General features: G+C 34.1%; 2 long non-coding RNA genes and 1 pseudogene across 2 annotated transcripts; 2 read left to right on the top strand and 1 right to left on the bottom strand.

Annotated features, from left to right (window-relative positions):
* Positions 1–1,270: 1,270 nt before the first annotated feature.
* Positions 1,271–6,641, top strand: LOC106798783 (probable transcription factor At3g04930; annotated as a pseudogene).
* A 3,716-nt stretch (positions 6,642–10,357) lies between these two features.
* LOC121174874 (uncharacterized) lies at positions 10,358–12,643 on the bottom strand. Its single transcript, XR_005891380.1, has 2 exons — positions 12,500–12,643; positions 10,358–10,778 (listed from the first exon to the last, which is right to left on the bottom strand). It is a non-coding gene; the product is annotated as an uncharacterized lncRNA (long non-coding RNA).
* LOC121174873 (uncharacterized) lies at positions 10,771–12,233 on the top strand. Its single transcript, XR_005891379.1, has 5 exons — positions 10,771–10,981; positions 11,098–11,181; positions 11,261–11,602; positions 11,718–11,794; positions 11,884–12,233. It is a non-coding gene; the product is annotated as an uncharacterized lncRNA (long non-coding RNA).
* Positions 12,644–15,688: the final 3,045 nt, after the last annotated feature.

Here is a 15,688-nt window from a genome sequence, read left to right as displayed (position 1 = left end):
TTGTAAGGATCTTAGAATCTATGATTCCCTCATACAGTTTGAAAGTAAGTAGAACTTACCTTGATCCATGAAATGTATAAGTTCTTCAATCTTCTTTTTCCCAATCTATCTCTTTCCTTTCTATTATTTTCCTCTCACATTCTTGATGGTAATTAGAGGAAAAATGCTTATGTCAGGGATAAAACCCTTTGCCTTTTATAAACTAACTTCCATCAAGTTAGTTATCGGAAGTTTATTAACTTCTCATAAGTTTAATAAACTTCCATCAAGTTAGTTATCGGAAGTTTATTAATTTCTCATATTTTCCAATTGGTCCCATTATTTTATTAAATCAAGTTTAGGCCCTTAATTCACATAAGTCACATTATTCTAACAGGGAGATCTTTAAACATTTATAGGAAATTCTTCGTGTTTCAATGCTAACTAGGGTTGTTGATGTTAGAGACATAGTTAACCACCAAATTTACAAGGTAGTCAAGTATAAAGTTTTATGAAAGGTGTGGTGGGTGTCACATTATCCTTTGGATGATGAGTTCAAGTGCTCTTGCTAGAGAATGGAGACATATGGATTGCCTTATGTTCATATCATGGCTGCGTTGATGCGTCTTAACATTGATGAGTTGCCTAGTTGCTTGGTGTTGGAGAGATGGACTATAGCTGTGAAAGACCGTTTTGTTGGCATGATAATAGATGATGCTAGTTTTTGGAACTCTCATGTCATTGCTAGATATGTATGGATGCTAAATGCATGCAGGGAGTTTTGTACTTTGGCCTGTCAAAGTGCCAATGATTTTGTCGAGGGTAGAAACAAAAGTAGAAAAGAAATACAAAATTTGAAATACAAGAATGGAATAGAGGTTGGCACTGGTTGGGTGGAAAGATGTGTAGGTGGTTTGCAAGATCCTACATATGTAAGAACCAAAGGTAGTGGTTGTAAAAAATCACGTGTTTCAAAGTTGAGAATAAAGAGGATAGTCAAGTGCAGTGCCTGCAAGCTACCTGGGCACAATAAGTTGGCTTGCACAACAGTGAATAAGCCAGATGCAATAGATGACAATGTTTTAGCAAGTTGTTCTTTTGATGGAGAGGACAATGCTTCTCCAATGGCAGGGGATTTCAATGTTGATGTTATAGGTGTGTATGTTTAATAGTGTATGGCATTTTTTTTCCTATGTAGTGTATCAGTAATTCAATTAATAATTTTTTTTTATTTGTGTTGGTGTAGGGTAATGTAATGGTTGAATGTCACTTATGTAGTTGGATTGCAAACATGGATAGAAGGGTATGACCCTTTTCATAGTTGTTGTATTGAACCTGTTCATTGGAAAATGCCTTCAAATTTCAATGTGGGCTATGATGTTTTTTCTATTTTTTTTATTCAGTCAATGTTATATTTTCAGGCTATGGTAGTGACAATGTTTCTTGCTAGTAGTATGTTTCAGTGGTAAGTTTCAATTAACTGTGTGTATGGGATAACTAGATTTTTGTGTGCTTCTTTCGGTAAGAATTGTGTGTAACCTCGTATTATGGGGAAGAAGCTTTAAAACTGCAAATTAGTACTATTTGATTTACTAATACTTGAATGTACTTGTAATAGTGGAACTATGTTGGTCTGTTTGATTACTATAACATTTGATACACTTATTGCTAGGTATAAAATTCATGTATGATCTTTGTGTACTATGATAAGCAAAGCTTTTTCTTTATATGCCCAAATGGTTATGGGTAGGTCATTGTTCATATCTAGTGGGCACCTTTTCTTTAAATGCTGTAAGGGTCGTGCTTTTTGTCATCTACTACTCAGAGTCGTTTATATAGCTAGGTGAGTTAGGCAATTGCCTTAGGCCTACTGAAGTAATAGTAAAATAATTATACTTCAAATTTTCTTTACAATCTAATTATTATTTTCTCTTTTTTCATTTTTTTAAGACCTGAAAGTAAATTGTAAAAATAGATAAATGATACACAATTATTTCATTAGATAATATCAACATGTATTTTGTACACTACTAGAAATCGGGTTTTCAACATCGGTCAAAAATGGGATTCAACAATGGTGGTTAACCGTTTTTGTATGTAACGTTGTTGAAACTACAAATTTTCAACAACGGTCCAAAATTAACCGTTGTAGAATTACATTCATTTCTACATCCGTGCCTACGCTAGCGTCGATGTAGTAACTTGTACTTTCAACATCGTTTCTCGCCAGCACCAATGTAGTAACCTGTGCTTTCAACATCATTTCTCGCCAGCACCGATGTAGTAACCTGCACTTTCAACATCGTTTCTAGCCAACACCGATGTAGTAACCGGCGCTTTCAACATCGTTTCTCGCCAACACCGATGTAGTAACCCGCGCTTTCAACATTGTTTCTCGCCTTAGCACCGATGTAAAAAAATTAGCAACCTGCATAGTAATTAATCAATATGCTTGATGTAAAAACTGAGAATGAGTGGTAAAAATTATTTATATTTTTAATAATCAATAAATATAATAAAATAATAATTAATTAATTAAAACCTAACAATGAGTAATAAAAATTATCTATATTACTAACAATGAATAAATATACTTATATAATATTAAATTAAGTAAAAGCTAACAATGAGTAATAAAAATTATGTATATACAATGAGTAATTGATGTTAAAAGAGGGTAATTAATTTACCATTCATAATGTAGTCTTTCTACGACTACATGTAGAAAGTACTGCTTTGAGTAATAACACATCTAGCCTTCAAGTTCCACTACACCGAGTAGTGAAGGGAAACTGATAATAGAACATATTACATACTATGATACTCATGCTAATAAAAATTAATTTCTCCTTAAATAATTCAAAATTTATTCACAACAATTTATGGGATCAATATTAGTAGCAATATTAGCCTGAGTTGTAACTAGGGGTAATAAATATGATTGCAGCAAAATATGCATAAAAAGAATTACAATGATTGATGAGCAGCAATTCTAGTATTGTACCTCTTGCTTCAGAGTAATGTGGACTTCATTTGTAGGGGTACAGTTTTTCCTAGCTTTATCACATTCCGTGAGGTATCCCATTTCCTGGAACCAAATCAAACCCATACTTAGGCGTAAAAGTTAATGAATTTTCTTGTGCGTGGGGACTACAGAGAATAAAATCAAAATAGTCATCAATGTTCCAACAGTATGGATTCTGATTAATGAAATCAAACTACACTGTTGGAAATCTGGATATCCAACAGCTTCATTCGATTTGAGGCCTGAATGTGATTTGAGTATTAGAAAGAAAAAAAAGGATTGATGTAGATTGATGTTTAATAAGTCCTCGATTCTAAATGCATGTGTGTTCTCGGTGCTGCAATATGTGAGATAGAGATTAATGCAAAAAGAAATGGATCATGATAGAAATAGTTGAAAATATATAACATAAAAATACATAAAAAGAATAAGATAATTATAAAGATATCAACACTCAACATGTAGAGGTTAGCAATGTAATGACTTCCATAAGTCAATTTTCTTAACCAGAAGATTGGCACCACATCTGCTGTCAATGTACCATTCCATACAATGATGCAGCATGCAGAGTCATCTAATCTAAGTGGATCAGGTAGTTTCTTTTATTTAAGGGGCGAGGATCGTTCATCCTAAGTGACAAAAATGCAATGTATACGTGTAGTCTAGTCCCTTGATATATTAGTAATGGGAAGCATTGAAAATACAAGATGGAAATTTTCAAGAATGAATTATATACACCATCGGAATGAATATTTTTCATGCATGTCAATGTTACAAAATTTCTTATTGGAAAATATCAATGGTGCAAAATTTCTTATCAATCCATAACAGTTTTGTCTCCAGTATCCTAAAATTAGTTACATTATATACTACACCTTTTTTAACACTATTTGTGTGTGCCCGTGTGTCTAAAATCATTTAACGACATACTTATTTTTGTTTTTGAAATTTAATAATCAAGAATCAAGATCCTATCAATTAAATTATGTGCAACTAATAAAGCTAAGTATATATGATATAGCCGAAAAAATAAATAACTACAAATAATTGCACTAGTAACTTTGTCAAATGAAAAACTTATTTGTAAATTGCACGCCAACATATTGTCAAAAAAACATTTAAATGAAGTGTACCTCTGCTAACTTGCTGCTTGAGTATCCTTTTTCCAGATGTGAGATTCATATCTTCAGTGTCTACAAAGCTGACATGATGCATCTACAAAAAAGAGGGGAAAAGAAAAGACAAAGCACTCTAAAAAATTTCTTATGGTCAGAGTGTGAAAGATTAAAAAACAAAAAATTACTTTTTACTGCTCTAAAATATATTTTTTATTTTCTAGGATTAATTACTTTACCATGAAAACAACATTAATTATTTCTGCACTAATTATTTTCTAGGATTAATTACTTTACAATCAACATTCAACAATTTAAAATCATAGAAAAGTTAAACAAAAAAATAATAATATACAGAGAACATTAAATACCTGCCAAACATCAATCTACAACCTTTATTTCTGCACTAATTATTTATTCGACACACTCCCTTTTTATTAAGCATCCAACTTTTAATTCCTTGGATCGAATCACATTCCTTGGATATCCCTTGGATAGAAAAAGGATTTCTGCCAAACATCAATCTGGATATCCCATGTCCTTCAATTTCTAAGAATTAGAAAGAAAAAAAAAATAGAAGAAGTGATTTGAGTATACCAGCTTCATTCGATCTAAGGCCTGAATGTGATTATCTGGATTATCCTCCTTAATTCTTTTCTTATCAGAAAGACTGCCATTTAAAACACAGTAGAGATAAGAAAAAAAATAAGGCCTCTTGTATGGTTCCAAATCTGAATATTATAGATATACATGATTACAAATAAAATAACCAAAGAAGCCCTGTTTAAGCCTGACCCTGTTGGATAAGTTTCTCCGCAAACACTTACAGGAATAGTGCATAAAATTAAATTAAATCAGTGGCAGCCTAAAAAAAAAAGCAGAGAGTTTGATGAGATAGCTAGAAGTTGGGGTATTGTCTATTTAAAGAGCAAAAGCCTCCACTAGGAAGATGCATAAGTTTTTTGAGATTGCTAGAAGCAATAAAATGAAAATGAAAGATTGAAAGATGTGTCATCAACTTTAGGGATATCTTGATCCTCGTACTGAAACTTACTCAGCCTTGTTGTCTGCACTGCTTACTCCTCTATTTCAGTCTAATACTTTGGATCTCTCGCATTACCCATCTACCCTTCCCTTTCATATTCAATACGTCTCTCACCTCAGTTTGTATTTTCTTCATGTCCAGCAAAGTAACGATCAGTGAGTTTTAGCTAAGGCGATGATATCCAAAGAGATGTTTATGGATTTGGCTTTTCTAATGTGACGAGTGTATTTTAGAGTATAATAAAGTGCACTGTTGATTGGAAGGTCAACTCTTTAGATTGTGATAAATTAAGTACACATAACACATGTATAACAAAACATGAAATTGTTAAAATATACCAACAGATTTTCCCATTAGTAGTTATAACTTGGCACTAATCCACTGAAGGACACCTCTTATTTTGAATGCGTAAAAATCAGAAAGCATCCAATAAGACAACACAGAAATGATCACATACTGCATAATTTTGAAGGGTATTAAATTTTTTTGTAAGTTCTATAGAAAGGAGTGATATTATATTCTTTCCAGGAATTTGAGGAGAAGACGTTACTCTACTTGACCCTGGCCTTCTTTGGCTTTTTGACTCTGGCTCTCTGTGTTCACTGATAAAGGTCTTCTAGAGCATAACTAGGAAGCCATAGTCACAGGCTTAGTACTCCTCCGATACCCACCGTTGGGCACAGACCTCGAGGTGCAACAGAGATAGTGAAGTCTGACAAAATGCAAGTCTAGGAAGTCCGACGACGAGTCTCAGGAGGACGAAGAGTAAGAAGAAGACGACGACGAAGAAAACGTGCCCTTTCCCTCCAGCGCTCTCGTTGTCACCGTTGTCGTCCCCGATTCCTCCATCTCCAACAGCGGCAGCGACGCTCCAATTTCAAAGCCCACCACCACCATCGTCCTCACCGACTCATCCGATCCGAAGCGGCGTAGCTTGGAGCTAATCGAGGAGAAAAATCCGCCGCCGTCGTTGGATGACTCACGATGACTATTTCAGCAGTTGTGGACTGACGAGGACGAGATCGAGCTCTTGCAAGGGTTCCTCTACTACACATCGCAGCAAGGATCATCGCACCACAGCGACACTGCTTTGTTCTACGACCAAATCAAGTCGAAGCTCCAACTCGATTTCAACAAGAATCAGCTCGTGGAGAAGATCCGAAGGCTGAAGAAGAAGTACCGGAACGTCCTTAACAACATTTTCTCTGGCAAGGAATTCTCCTTCAAGAGCGCTCACGATCAAGCCACCTTCGAAATCTCGCGCAAGATCTGGAGCAACGTGACTCCAGTCGGCGACAATTCATTGGACGACGACGAAATCAACCCTAATCGTAGCCCCAACCCTAACCTTAATTTTAGCCCTGTAATTCTTAAGAATGAAATGATTTTCAGGAATTCCACGGAGAAGAAAACACCGAAACGCTCTCGACCTCGATCGGCAATGAAAATCGAGCCAAATGAATTGAGTGCAAAATGAGTGAGGTAATGCGGGCTAGGGTAGAGTGCGAGTATGCGAGGGAAAAAGATGAAAATTTAGGCGAGATTCAAAGACGGTGTTTATAAAACCCGTCATTGGATAATGCAGTTCAACAACGGTTCACTAAACCTGTTTTTGTAACGCGTAGATGACGTCGTTTATGCAAAAACGTTGTTAAAAAAATCTCTTATTTACTAAAATGCCATTGCCTCTAAAACAACATCGTTTTTGGAACCACTGATGTTGAATGCGCATTGTAGAATATTATTATTTTAGTAGTAGTAGTAGATAATTCTTTCCATTCTATTATTTCATCATTTTCCCTTATTTACTTTGTAACATTTTCTTTTTCAATTTTTATATTTATTTTTCAACTTAAAAAACTAAAACATTAATTTAAAAGTTTATCATTTATACTATATTAATGTCCTTAAAAAGTTTGCCTTAGGCCTGTCAATTTTGCCCACACGGCTCTGCTACTAGTACGTTACTCGTGCTATGCATGACCTTTCTATTTTTTCTAATTAAGCTACGTAAAAATCTCTTAAAATCATTTAATTATTTAAGAATCTAAAATTATTAAACTTTATAATAATGAAATATTTATTTTATAATATATATACTCTTTTTTTAATAATTTTAAAATTATGTTATTACTAATTTTTCAAAATCGATATTACCATTTTAAAGATAGTAAATGATTGCATTTGTAATTTTTTTAATTCTGTCTATATTGATTTTATTATAATTGGTTTGAATCACAAATATGCTAACCTACCATGACCTTCATATTCATAGTATTCAATAATACTGGTTTTTTCTTAGTTTTAACATATATAAAATAATAGGATAATGTGTTCACTATTCATGCAACAATCAATGAGATCGATGATACGTTTGATTGAAATTATGTTGCATGTGAGATATGCTAAAAGAAAGTCACAAAAGAGGAAAATCAATACACTTGTAGAATGACAGTCATCCAAGTACCCAACAACAAGGTTTAATATTTGTTTATAATGAATTATTTTTATAACATAATTAAATAAACATTACAATTTTTAAAATCTTTTTTAGGTTGAAGATACAATTGAAAGTCTTTGATGACACCGGTGTAATGTTCGATCGAGATGCACAACAAATTCTAAACACAAGAGCATCTAAACTCCTTCACACCCAATATTGTATACCCTTTGCAAACACACTTTTAATTTTGAAATTAAGCTCACAAAAGGATTTCAAACCTATACCATCACAAAAACTTTTATCTAAAAAAATATCATTTAGCATGATCCTCTCCTCAAGGAAATTAAATAGGTAACCATATTTATAATTTATTTACATTTTTTACTTCTTGTACAAAGTATTAATAGTTTTGTCCACTAATTAATATTTTTATTAAAAAGGAGTCCACTTCACCACAACAAATATCATCCAATGAGTGAGATGAAGAACTAATTATAACTCAAAGCCCAAAGCTACAAGCATTCAACAAGTCAAAAGGTGCATCTTCATCATTTAATGAAGAAGTTTATCAAATCTCACAAAGTTCATTAAGAAAAAAGGCAAATAAACAAGCTGTTACAAGTTAAAGTCCAAAGTTACAATTATCCAAGAAATTAAAAGATGCATCTTCACCATCAAAAGAAGAAGAAAGTTCATTAAAGAAAAATGTGAAAAAACAATGTCATAAGTAAAAGCTCAAAGCTACACATATCAAAGAAGTCAAAAGATGCATCTTCATCATCAAATGAAGTTTATTCAATCTCAAAAATTCCATTAAAGAGAAAGACGAATAAACAAATTGTTTTGACATCAAAGTTTAAAAAGGAGCACACCAAAGAAAATAATTCAATAACAGGTCATCAGCAAAAGGAAATAAATACAAAAAATCTATTTAATTGAACAATTTTTGGTGTTTTATTCGCATAATTTTTATGTGTTTTACCATTATGATTGACTATTTTTTCCATTAAATATATTTTTTTGTCTGTTTTATTATGTCAATTTCACTTTTTTTTGTATCGTTCTTATAAAATTTATACACAATGCTTACTTTTATCTTCACGTTAATCAATTTTAGTTGAGTGGTCAGTCTGCAATTTTGAAATATTCCATTAAAATATATTGATAAATAAAAAATATCTTAATTTATACGTAATTTTTTTATCTCCTTTAACAGATCGAAAATAATATAAAATATTATTGACTTTATATTTTAAATTTAATTTATCAAAAAAATAATTTATTTAAATATTTCTTTAGTTATTTATAAACCCATGCAACATTCGGCTATTTGTCTAGTTAGTTACAAGGATACGGGTAGTTTCTTTGGAAAATAATAAAGGCTCAGTTTTGGTTAACAAGGATAACCTACGTTACTTGGCCTCAAACAATGGTCAGCCCCAAGTGAAGGAGATGTTATTTCCTCATCACCTCTGTGCGAACATAACACAAAAAAAAAAAAAGAGTGCTTGGTTAACGATTATTTTCCTTTTATCCATACAAAAGAATGGTCATTTGTCAAGCATGAGTTGGGTGCGTGGGGATATTCATACCCATTGTGGCCACGTCTGACTTTCTTGCCATTAATATTATTGGTGGGAGGCTCGTTGCTATCCATTCAGCAGCTGAGATAGAAGATGACGATGGAAAAGAGAAAGATACTCATACAAGGGTCTCTAACTCTCTAGTAAATTCTTTTCCAAGGGACAAAGAGGGAAGGAACTAGTAGAACCTTCTATAAACGTGGGGTGTATAACGATCCTGCCATATACAAGGGAGAAGCTTTATCTCATAAATTAGGGCGTGTTTAGTTTGTATTTTTATTTTCTATTTTCATTTTTAAAATATTAGAATTCTGAAAACATGTTTGGTTTGATTTCTTGTTTTCTGCTTTCAAGAAATAAAAACATTGAAAATGCGTTTTCAAAAGGAATGATATTTTTAGATTTGCTTAAAATTACATTCTTTGTCACCGCGTTTTCATTTTACCCAAAATGAGGTTCCTGGTTTTAACCGAAAACACTTAAAATGAGATTTTATTATTTTCTGTTTTTGATTCGTTTGGAAAAATATTTTCATTGAAAATGTTTTGAAAAATTAAATCAAACGCATTTTGATCACCATTTTCTATTTCTAGTGAAAATGAAAATAGAAAACAGTCAAACCAAACACCTTCTTAGTTTCCAACTTTATTTATTATATTTTATTTATCTATACAATAATTGATAACTGCCAAGCATCAACTCCCGCAAAGTGTTCCCTCTAATCCTTCAGGAAGGCTCATTCATTTACAAGGTTACTTTCTTTAGAGTTAGAGAGACGTGTAATGAAGCTTCCCTTTCTGTTAACAATAGATTAGGCAATGAGAAATATGAATGATAATTAGCAATTGGTCTATATATTTACACTTGTTATCTGGATAGTTTCAATCGACCTGTGATAGCTGCGATCACTAATAAAATTCCCTAATCTAGTGTATTAACCCAATCAATTATTTTATGTTACCTAGTAATTAATAAAATCAAATACAATGTGTACTTTTTTTTGAAGTATGTGTACTTACCTGTTATTTGATGTTCTATGTATCTAGAAATTATATTAGGCCAGTTTATTTAAAAATTAATAAAATCAAAGAGAGTATGATGAATATTAATGACGATGATGGATTTGAAAAAAAAAATAGACAAATGCATTGCTATCAACCCTAAATCTTAAAAATTAATCAATATCCATAATTTTGAGTGGGATGTACAAGCTGACAGTGACTTTGAGCATTATACAAACAAGTCTGGATCTTCACTTCCAGAGGTCATATAGCATTTACATGAACTTTCAACTAATATGAAAGTAACATGTTGCTTACACAATTTGTTCCTCTTTGTAGACTGTGCATTGCAATTTCCGGCCAATTAAGGCAACACAACTTACACCAGAGGACACACATTTTTGTGCTTATATCTGGCATCCTGACCAAGATCCTGAGTAAATAACTCTTCACAAACTTAATACATCTCCAACTAGTTTTTGATTAGTAACCTACACATGCCTTTGTCTATGTTTTGGTATGCGGTGAGAGATCCTGCTGAAAATATATGAAACAATATTGGGACAAGGATTTTCAATTCTTCTACCCTGGAAAAATAATTGAAGAAAAGGTTAGTGACATAATCTATTGCATGACTTAATTATTTTTAATACAATTAGGCTTATGTTTGGTGCTTAACTGACTATTCGTGGTAAAGACTATAACCTGGATGACCATGAGGACAACTTAGTGGCAGAAACGCGTGACAGATCAAACCATTTGAATTTGTTCCCTTCCTCCATCCTTTGCGGTAATTTTTATCATATCATCTATAACGACAACTGGTCTACTGCTTAAATTGGTCAAGTACTATGACTTTCAATTCAAATCCGATTATAAGTATTTTGCTTTTTCTTTGTAATGTAGACCGATGTCAATTGTGGATTAACAATGTAGGACTTAGAAAGATATGCCACCACTAGGATGCAGCCATACAATGATCTTACACATGTATGCTTTTCAAACAAAATAACACTTAATTGTTGTTGTGAATTACTTAACAAATAAACTAAAAAGATTTGCATGACAGATTTATGTTCTAATCAAAGAGGAATTCACAGACCATTGGTATTTGATGGTCATTTTAATTGAAGACCATTTGATCTTCCATTTTGATTCGAATATCCAAACGGACAAGGTTGAATCCCGAAAGGAAACTATTATTAATGTGGTACAAACTCACTAACAACTATAATTTGTTTAATAATTTTAGTTAATGCTGGATCATTGGTGGTTAACTGACATTATCAAATAATGAAGTTTTCAGTGATAGCACAGATGGTGTCCACAGAATGCTATCCACAGGATTATGTCAATGGTTACTTTCAAGTAGATGGCTGGGACTTTGCACAGCCACGCCGGTTGCCTCAGTGTGGGTATAGGTTTGATGACTTCGTTAATTATCACTTCATTTATTATAAATTCAAAAATTTTACTTACTACATATTATCTCTCATCCTATCTATATTTTCTTTAAACATTTGCAGTAAGAACTCCGCCGTGTGGGTGTTGATCGAAGTGGCTGGATATGCTGGAAGGCTTCATTCCACATATAGTACCATTGGTATGTTCACTTACACCTCCAGTACATATCAATTAAAATTCTTAATAAATGTAAACACTACATATTAAACGACCTAAAATTTGTTGCAGCTATAGGGGAGGGTTGTTAGGATGAGGATTGCGCTATCATTGCTTAAATACTCTCATAATTCAAAACGGCATGTCATTGAGAAGGTTGAACTGTTTTGGCGATCAGTCTGGTCTGCATGAAGTAAAGCATAATGGTCAACTGTTGCAACACATCAATGACTTTTTTTGGGCCTTCAGAAGTGGCCATAGCTGTTTGGGCCATATTTATTGGTCAATGGGTTGTATTTACTGGTGATTTTTTTGAAAATTTTCATGGTAGACCATAATGTGAGTAAGTTATGGTCTACCATGATATAAACAAACTGTGTTTGCTTAATTTGTGTTTTTTGGCTTTTCATATGGAGTTCCCTGCTGACTTTTAAGATGCTTCATGCATCCACAAAACTTGGTCACATACAGCACACATTTGTATGATGACTCTATTACATTACATATGTCATATGCCTACATATCGACAACAATCTTCCTCGATCACAACTATTACAGACACACCTAACCGATAATTTATTATACCTCATCATTTTAAACATTACTATCTTCATACTATCATTATCAACATCAACATAACATGATTAATTCATAAGCTACATTTAATAAATTTAAACCAATAACATACCTCTATGTGTGATTCCTTTGTTTCCCTCCAATTTAAACCAGAACAATGTTCCTCCGACATTTCTCCAGCAACAGATCAATAAAGATGTCCTGCAGTACCATCAAAAGTACCTCAGTTCACAAACCAAATCCCAGAAATTAACAAATAACCAACCCAAACTTTTTTTTTTTTACATCAGCAAATAAATGTTTATATATTTTAAATGGCTAACATTTGTATATTGTAATATATATATAATCTTAGGAGAAGCACAAGTTGTGTATAACTAAATCTATGAATAAATGTGAACGAGACCACTTGGAAGAGTGCTAGAATTTTTAATGAATGAAGTAACATTTAGTATTTTTTTTCAAAGGTGACAATAGAGTTTGAACCTAAGACCTGCTGCAAATTCATCAAACTCTTACCACTAGTCTAATTTCAATAGGTTAATGAATGCATAACATCTAAAGCAACCTGTGTTTCACTAAAATAATTTAAAAAATCCCGACTTTGATCAAACAAGGAAGAAAAACAATAACAAATTTCTCACGCCTCCTCCTTGATTGGACCTTGGTCATGCGTCATCATTTAGTTTCTTAACTTTTTGTGTTGCATTAGTTATTAATTAGTCCTGGAAATGAATAGGTAAAGTAAACGCATAATTGTTAACATGTTGTGCAAAAGTTGAGCCAATTGGACAAGAATCTTTATGTATAAGTCACTGATTGCATAAATGAAGATTCAAATTCATGAAAAGTCATGTTAAAAAAATAGCAGAGCTATGGGTACAGTTTACACACAAGATCCTAATGTAATATTTGCTTCAATCAACCAGAGATGCCAAAAAGGTTCGAAAAGTATAACTTAAATAGCAAAGCATGGCAATGAACACCACCACTAGAGATTTTGTAACTCGCTAAACATCATCAGATTGCACATTAGGTCTCACCCAACCTAAGACAAATTAAATTGCAGAATTGAAACAATAAACTCGTTGCCAGGGGTTACCATTCATACCTTGTACTGCTGCTAAAAACAAAGCTCAATTAATTTAGTTGTCCTTGAAATTTCCACTGTAAATTTAATTCAGAAAGAAGAAATACTTTGGGTGAACAGCATGCAAAAGAGAAGGAATAAAGACTCAGTAAAATTTGCTTCAAATACTTAGCACAAAACAAAAGAATGGCTACATATAAATCCTTTTAATTTAAACAATCATAATTCGTCCTTGTGTTAAAGCTACAGTTGACAAAGAGAATAAAGAACGATTAATTTTTTTTATCAGAGAGAATACCTTAGTTTCCACTAACTCTATGATACGTTTATCTACTCTAAGACTAAAGAAAAATTATGATAAGTATTCTCCGCCTTTATTCCTTGTATGGGTGTCTATTTATAGGTGATTACAAATGGAATAATTGCTCACTAATGAGTCAGTTAGAGCTGAAAACAAAATAACAAACTTTGTGGTATTATCTGTAAGTGGTTATAACCAACTAGCACTACAGGCAGAGTGGTAAGAGTGGGCCAAGGAATGTAGCATTTGCAGGAGTCACACAAAGTCAGGAAGGTAAGTTGGTCTGTTGCTTGTCCTCTTGGGCCTAGTTTGATTACTATCAACACCCCCTTCCTGAAAAATCTCCTTGTCCTTAAGGGCATATGCAGCACACAATTCTTCCTAGTCCTCCCAAGTGGATTCTTCTGGGATAATCTCATCCATTGGACCAACACCAATTTGGTGGGAGGGCAATTGTCCCTATTCCATTTCCAATCTAGCATTGTGAGAGGTTGGACAACGGGAGCATTGTTATGGGTAGTGGGTGGTAAGGATCCGCGACTGTCTGGAGGGTTGTTGTGATGTAGTTTCAGTAGCGATACAAGAAACACGGGGTGAATCTTGGATGATTCCAATAGTTGCAAGCGGTATGCCACTGGGCCCATGCATTCTGTAATCTAGAATGGGCCAAAATACCGTTTGGACAACTTGTTGTAAGTGGTGGCGATGGAGGATTGGCGATAAGGACGAAGCCTAAGGTACACCCAGCCACCTATGGAATATGGGATGTCACAACGGTGAGTGTCTGTAGAGTTCTTCATAGCGGTCTGTGCTTTGCGAAGACGACATTGTAAAGTGGAATGAATGGTACTATGAGCTGTCATATGGGCGTCCACAACCTCCACGGTCGGTGTACCCTACAAGTATTGGGGAATGGATGGTGGAGGTTTCCCATAGGTGACCTTGAACTAGGTTAGCCCTATGCTAGAATGGACAAACGTATTGTAGGACCATTCTGCTAAGGCGAGGAACCAAAACCATTGTTGGGGACGATCATGGACAAATGACAGGAGATACTGCTCTAATATTCGATTTAGGACTTTAGTCTGGCCGTCGATCTTGGGTTGGTATGTGGTGCTCATTCGAAGTTTGGTGCCGCTCATATGAAATAGCTCCCACCAGAAGGTACTGATGAACATCGAGTCACGGTTCGAAACCAAGCTCCTTAAAAAACCGTGTAATTTGCAGACCAAATCAAAAAACAATAAGGCGACAGAATGGGCGGTGTACCGAGATAATAGTGTGCCAAAATGGGCTCCCTTAGAATAACGGTCAACTATCACCAGGATGGTACAGTAACCATGTGATTGGGGAAGACCGCCAATAAAGTCCAGGGAGAGTTCCTCCCATGGTGCATTCGGAATGGGCAAAGGTTGTAGAAGTCCTACAGGCTTCTTAGTTTTGTATTTTGTCTGTTGACAAATGGTACACCGGGAAATGAAATGACGGACATCGCTACGCATGTTGGACCAATGAAACTTGGCCTGAATCCGATGGAGTGTCTTTGCATACCCCATATGTCCTCTGAGAGGAGTGGAATGAAATTCTTCCAAGATGATGGGGATGAATTTTTTGTCAGACAGAAGCCATATCTTTCTATGAAAGAAGATAAGCTTGCGATCCATCGAGAAGTCATCATGTTGTTCAAGGAATTGGCAAATGTTTTGCAACAAAGTCAAATAAGCCACTGATGAATGCAGGGATTGTCGTAATTGGTCCAAGAAGGAAAAATTTGGAAGAGACAAAGAGAATAACTAGCCTTCCGCGGACTGGGTGATTCGAGACAGGCACATTACTGGCACCTAATCTGTATTCAATGGTGTAGTCGTACCCAAGAAGTTTGGAGAGGTACATTTGTTGTTCAGGTGTCT

Source organism: Glycine max, chromosome 5 (assembly GCF_000004515.6).
Source record: "Glycine max cultivar Williams 82 chromosome 5, Glycine_max_v4.0, whole genome shotgun sequence".
Classification (NCBI taxonomy): Eukaryota; Viridiplantae; Streptophyta; class Magnoliopsida; order Fabales; family Fabaceae; genus Glycine; species Glycine max.
The sequence above is the reverse complement of the archived record's forward strand: the minus strand, read 5'-3'. Positions and strand labels throughout refer to the sequence as shown.